A 6000-nucleotide genomic window follows, 5' to 3' on the forward strand; every position below is an offset into this window, starting at 1 on the left:
CCATTTATTGGAGACGGTGGAGAGGGTGGACGTGACGGTGGCGGTTTTGGAGTCTCAGAATGGGCGAGGGTGAGGATAGGGAGGAAACCGAAGGTGAGGTTGAGATAAAAACTGTTGGGGTGGAGGGGTTGGTACCCAAGAACCTGGCCTTCCTCTTTGCAGATGCTTTATTGTTTACATACTATCATCTGTTTGTTTATTTGTTCCTTCGAGTTTTGATTTTTCACGATGGCTTTCACTGGGACTCTTGAGAAGTGCAAGGCATGTGATAGGACTGTTTACATTGTTGCTATGTTATCTGCTGATGTGTGGCCTATCACAAGACCTGCTTCAAATGCAGCCATTGTGGAGAGCCCCTTGTGGTTAGTATTTTTGTATTAGGATCACAGATAAGCTTTTTTTTTTCTTGTTGTTCTGGGTAGAAGTGTTGTATTGTTGAAATCAGTATGACCCATTTGAAACAAGCTTATCTGTTTTTATATTCCATTAATTATGCTGATGATGTATATCTTTAGATGAGTAACTACTCTTCCATGGATGAAGTCCTCTACTGCAAGCCTCATTTTGAACAGTTCTTCAAGGAGACATGAAGTTTCTCCAAGAATTTCCAGCATGAGGATTTATGCCCTTTCCCTACATGGGTTTTCTCATACTTGAAACCGATTCTCTCTCTCTCTCTCTCTCTCTCTCTCTCTCTTTCTTTTGTGGGTATTTTTTTCATGTATGCAGTTTTATGACTTTCCAGATAGAAAACCTTCTGAAAAGTCTAATGATCTGGTAGGTTGTATCATTATCTTCTACAATGGAGTTTTCTTCACTTTACTTGTCCAGAATGCTCACACGTGTTGGATCAATTACCTCACAAAGTAGGCAGCCCAGCAAATTGTCTTCCTTCTTCTCTGGGACCCAAGACAAATGTGCCACTTGCCAGAAAACAGCATATCCACTTGAAAAGGTGTGTCACTTTTTTTGTTCTCTTGTATTGATCTAAATGAGTTTGGTTTTCATATATATGCGCTAATAAGAGATTCATATAACTACTGCATTTTTAGGAATTTGATTGTACATTGGAACAAAATAAATGAAACATTCAATGACTTTGGGGTAATTTTCTCTTTTGTCAAGATTCTTCTGTGAGATGTCTAGCACATACCTAAAAAGAAATCATGATGACCAGAGATATGAAAGTTAACTAGATTAACTGTCATAATACCTAGTTTGTTCACCAATTCCTTTTTTTTTTATGAAATGGTAAATTTATTAAGCGGCTAAAAGCAATCCCACACAGAGAGGACCATTCAAGCAATAAGGAAGGAGACCCAGAAATAAAGGGCGAACGAGCGATGGCAAGAGAATCAGCTAGGGAATTGGCTTCTCTGAGTAAATGCTGCTAAGATACATCAGTGGGCCTACATGAGTCATGAATTTCCTCAAAGATGAGTTTGAACCTCCATGGAGGCTTGGATTGTCCTTTCATCCAATTCAAATTAGTTCCCTGTCTGCTAAAATTATTTTTTAAAATCTAACTCATACTAGCGCTCCTGTTTTGAGAAATGTTTTGAATAAATTTTGTGGAAGCTGTAACTCTGGAAGTGAAATCATATCAGAAGTCCTGTTTCAAGTGTGCCCTTGGAGGTTGTGTCCTCACTCCTTCATCCTATGCTGCAATGGATGGTGTTCTTTACTGCAAGGCCCATTTCACACAATTGTTCAAGGAGAAAGGAAGCTACAACTATGTCCTTGATGGCGCAACTCTGTTGCAGTACCAGGGGAGTCTCACAAAGAGGAGGCAGCACAAGATGAAAGCCAAAAAGCAAAAGAAGCTGAAACAGGAAGCAACAACAGAGCAGGAGCTTTCAAATTTTCACCAATATTTATCATTGTCGTTTTGGTTGCTTTTGTTTTTTCCATCCTTCACTATATTTTTCTAAATTCATTTCACCCAGACCAAATCCTAATCGGTTTTGCATTGGGCAAGTTTCCATATCCATTAGACAAAACGGACTGGATATCTCTTGAATCTTCGGATGAGATGCAACTTGAAAGCAATAAATCTTCTCCTCTTGTAGGATGGCACTCTGGCCTTGCAACCTTGTATCAACAATTCATTGAACTTCAGAAACATATTTTTCCTTTTCTTCTTATCTGAAATAGCAGGAAATGTTGTAATGGGTGGTGCACTGGGTTTTATAATCATGGATATACTCTTAATGCTTAAAGTGAATTTCATTAAATTTAGAGCTGTAATAAGATAAAATTATATTCATATTGGGTCTTGTTTGTGGGAGTTGTAATGGGTCAACAAAGGTGGGGTGGCAGATACTTTCTTCTGGGGGGTCATGGTGGAGCCAAAATTTTCCTTTGGGGATATAATCTAATGTTATGCAGTAAAATAAATTTTATTTACTCTGAAAATTAATGAATTTTAGAATAATTATAAAAATAAATGTTAAAAACAGAAAGGAACAAAAACCCAATGTTTAATCTTTTGTTACCAAACTTCATTTACTTTCAATACTGCTTTTTTGGATCAAGGATTAGTAAAATAACTAGGGAAAAGACAAGCCTTGAAATCCACTAGTTTATTGTTCTACAACTTCAGCATGATATATTCATAAGAAGCAGAATAATCAAATTATCATAGGGATTACTATTGCTCAATTTGAAGTTTAACTACTTCTAGAATTTAAAGAAAGGAAACGAATGTTAGATTCCTCGCTTTCCTCCATGCTTGTTACTTCCTTTGCCTTTCTATTAGATCTATGATGTGGTATTTCTCTTAGGGTGTGTGTGTGCAAATACAAAAATATAGGAAGAAAAATCCCCGTTGACTAAAATTTTCTCGCATTTGCACCATTTTTGGGGATTGGAAAATTTCCTCGTGATTCTTCTTGATTCCTCTCATCGTTAAGAAATGTTAGAAAGGATTAGAAAGGATTAGAAAATAAGTTTTCACTTGCACAAATAGGAAATAATAGGAAAAATAAACCAAGAAACACTAAAGTGGTTCTTGATCATATACCTCTTACTTTTAAGAAGTAAGATAAAATTGCTTGCGTTTTTATCAACATCTTCCCAAGTTGCTTTGACTTGAGGTAATCCATCCAAGTTTGAGGTAGGGTACTAGTCAAGCAAATTTAGCTCTTGGGTTTGATAGTTCAATCTGAATTTACCTTTGGGGTGGTTAGTTCACTTATATGGGAGAAGGGAAATGGAAAGTGAAAGAATTAGGAAAGTGGAACATTTTTTAATGTTAGTGTGCTCGGCAGAAAATGCACTGGAAAGTACTTTCTTGTGTCAGTGCACAAAATGAAAAATATAGTGGAAAAAAGAGAATGAGTTACTTTTATATTATACCTAAAAAAATAATATACCTAAACAAATAATAAACATAAACAAACATGGCTAATTTTATAATTAGTATTAAAAATATTAACATAATAAATAATTAAATAGGGTATTTTATTAATAAATCAAAATAGATTGTAGTTTAATCTCAATGTCAATATCAGCTCATCAACATGCAATTCCTAAGCTTCTTCCCAATACTACAATATTATTGTTCCAGCATTATCTAACAAATTCATTTCAAGGAAACTAGTCTAAGCCAAGCATAACCCAACAACCAAGAGACTAATCCAAGTAATTTTAATGAAGTAGGGTGAAGACTTCAATTCAAACTCAAGATTGAGTAAACTTTCATCCCTTCAACTAGGCTCTCAAATAAATTAATATCTGAATAACATGAATTTCTTCATCATCCTTGTTTATTTTGATATTCACAGTTGTACACCAGGATTTATCTTCCAATCCATGCTAAAAGAGAAATATTGTGGAAACTTATTCAATTCCTTTAATTCTCCATTCATTTCATTCAAGAAATAATCGACTTTCAGTCTGAAATTCTTCTCTACACTAAACGTCAACAAGCAACCTCAAGACCATTTTCACGGTCTACACTAAACTCTGCAAATACTCGAGCTTGGGAGTCAACGTTGACTTCACGCTAGACACTAGGAGAAGAGAATTCTGACAAGTGATCTTGTGAAGTCCCTTGAAACCCAATGTTCGCAAGAAGAAAAGGGTCGTTCGAAGCTGATCAGGCACGTTGGAGATGAGTAGCCTCGTGCATCGAGCGATGGATATCTGAATATCTGTAAATGGAATTTGAACATGGGTTAGGAGAAATTCAAAAACCAATAGGAGGTCAGAGGTGGGCTTAGCGGTCAAGAGCTGTCGAAGCAGCCCGAGATTCGTCCCATATAATAATGTTCAATATTGAAGTGTAGAAGACATTTTTCGGTGGATATGACACACTTGAGGGAGGTGGAGCTGAAATTAGGGTTTTTATCGAGGGCTTGTCGACATCGAGGCACTCCAGGTAGAGGAGCTTTCGAGTGAGCGAGTGAAAGTGAATGAACAAGGTGAACCATCAGAATTATCTTTCACTCGTTTTACATTGGAGCGACTGAAAATGAATTATATAGTTCATTCACTTGCACTTTCCCTCGTGTGTGATCACTAACAATTTTGGGTAAGTAACGGGCGGGTTAGTGCACTTTTGGTTTAAGTTCAAGTTTAAGTTCAAGTTCAAGTGAAAGTGAATGAGCTAGTTCAAATTCATGTAAAATTTTGTGTTAGTGTGGACGAGTTCAAATGCACTGGAAAAAAAGTTTGCAGTGTTAGTGCCTAAAATGAAAATTATGATGTAAAGAAGAGAATGAGTAACTTTTTATAATATACCTAAACAGATAATTAACCAAAACAAACGTGGTTACTATACTAATAAGTAATTTAATGTAGTATTAAAATATATTAATATACTAATTAATTAAATAAGATATTTCATTAATAAATGATTGTAGTTTGTTGTAAATTAATACAATAATTACGTGTGACAAATAATTGTGTACTAATTAATTATAAAAAATAGATAAAAAAGTAAAAAAACATAAATGATTATAATAAATAAATAAATTATTTTATTAATGACATAAGAAATATTTTAACATAAAAATGGAATAATTAAAAAAAATAATTGATCAAATGGTTACTTTAACAATTTTTTAATTACCACTCTTAAATCAATAATTTAATACAGTACAAAAATGAATATAATAAATAAATAAATAAATAAATAAATAAATAATTTTATTAATAAAAAAAATAATGACTTTCAATTGGAAGTCAGTTTCCATATATGTCCCATTCACTAGGTGGCTTCCTAGGTAGATGATGGTCATTGGTTGTAACTAGTAGCAATTACAACCTCTCCTCTCTTTGATGGAAATGAGGAGTTTAAGTTTGGATTTGGTCTAGCTGAGGGATACCTGGACATTGCCATCGATGAGCCTCTGTGATAGACGAGACATCTTCAATCTCCAAAAATTGATCGCCGTGACGGGAGGTGCTTTTTTCGTTTCAGTTTTTATGAATTTCATCTATGTTAAGAAGTTCTTGAGTTGAAGTCTAACATTTTTGGTATCAAAGCTTTCCTCTCTGATCATGGCTTCATTTCCGTTGAGAAAAGACAACCAAACTCTGTGCTCTCTGCCAACGTTTCACAACCCGGCAACATGCACGGAGTGGTGTTGGATGCGTTGATGGACGATTCCCTTCATTCGTCATGTTCTCGGGGCTTTGTGGCGAACGAGTGCCGCTGGTCGGAGCGAGGTGCACAAGTGACGCCGATGATGGCAGTTGACGTCCGACGGGGGAGGGGGGGGGGGGGGGGGGGGGGTGACAGTCGCCGCCATCGATCGCCCCTCTGTGAATGGCTGGAGGTTGAAGACGACCTCCATCTCGTGAAAAAATAAAAAAATAAAAGAAAAAATGAAACATAAGTTCAGTTTCATTTAAATAATGAGTCGGGGTTGAGTCGACTCGGATGGGTCAAGTTGGGGCACTGATGGGTTGAATTGTGGCAGGACAAGTTGAGTTGGCTCGGCTTGGCCGTCACAACTCGCTAACCCGACTCAGTTCACAAAATCAAAATTTCGA

The 6000-nt window shown here is 36.1% G+C and overlaps 2 pseudogenes; one reads left to right on the forward strand and one right to left on the reverse strand.

The window, feature by feature from the left end:
- The first annotated feature begins 228 nt into the window (after positions 1 to 228).
- LOC137943606 (LIM domain-containing protein WLIM2b-like) lies at positions 229 to 1931 on the forward strand (annotated as a pseudogene).
- Positions 1932 to 3779: 1848 nt separating this feature from the next.
- LOC137943607 (transcription termination factor MTEF1, chloroplastic-like) lies at positions 3780 to 5372 on the reverse strand (annotated as a pseudogene).
- Between the last annotated feature and the right edge of the window lie 628 nt (positions 5373 to 6000).

The sequence above is a fragment of the Aristolochia californica genome, unplaced genomic scaffold, assembly GCF_029961685.1.
Source record: "Aristolochia californica isolate CCGP_79_NKW_82.1479 unplaced genomic scaffold, dmAriCali1.0.hap1 SCAF_11, whole genome shotgun sequence".
In the NCBI taxonomy this organism is placed as follows: domain Eukaryota; kingdom Viridiplantae; phylum Streptophyta; class Magnoliopsida; order Piperales; family Aristolochiaceae; genus Aristolochia; species Aristolochia californica.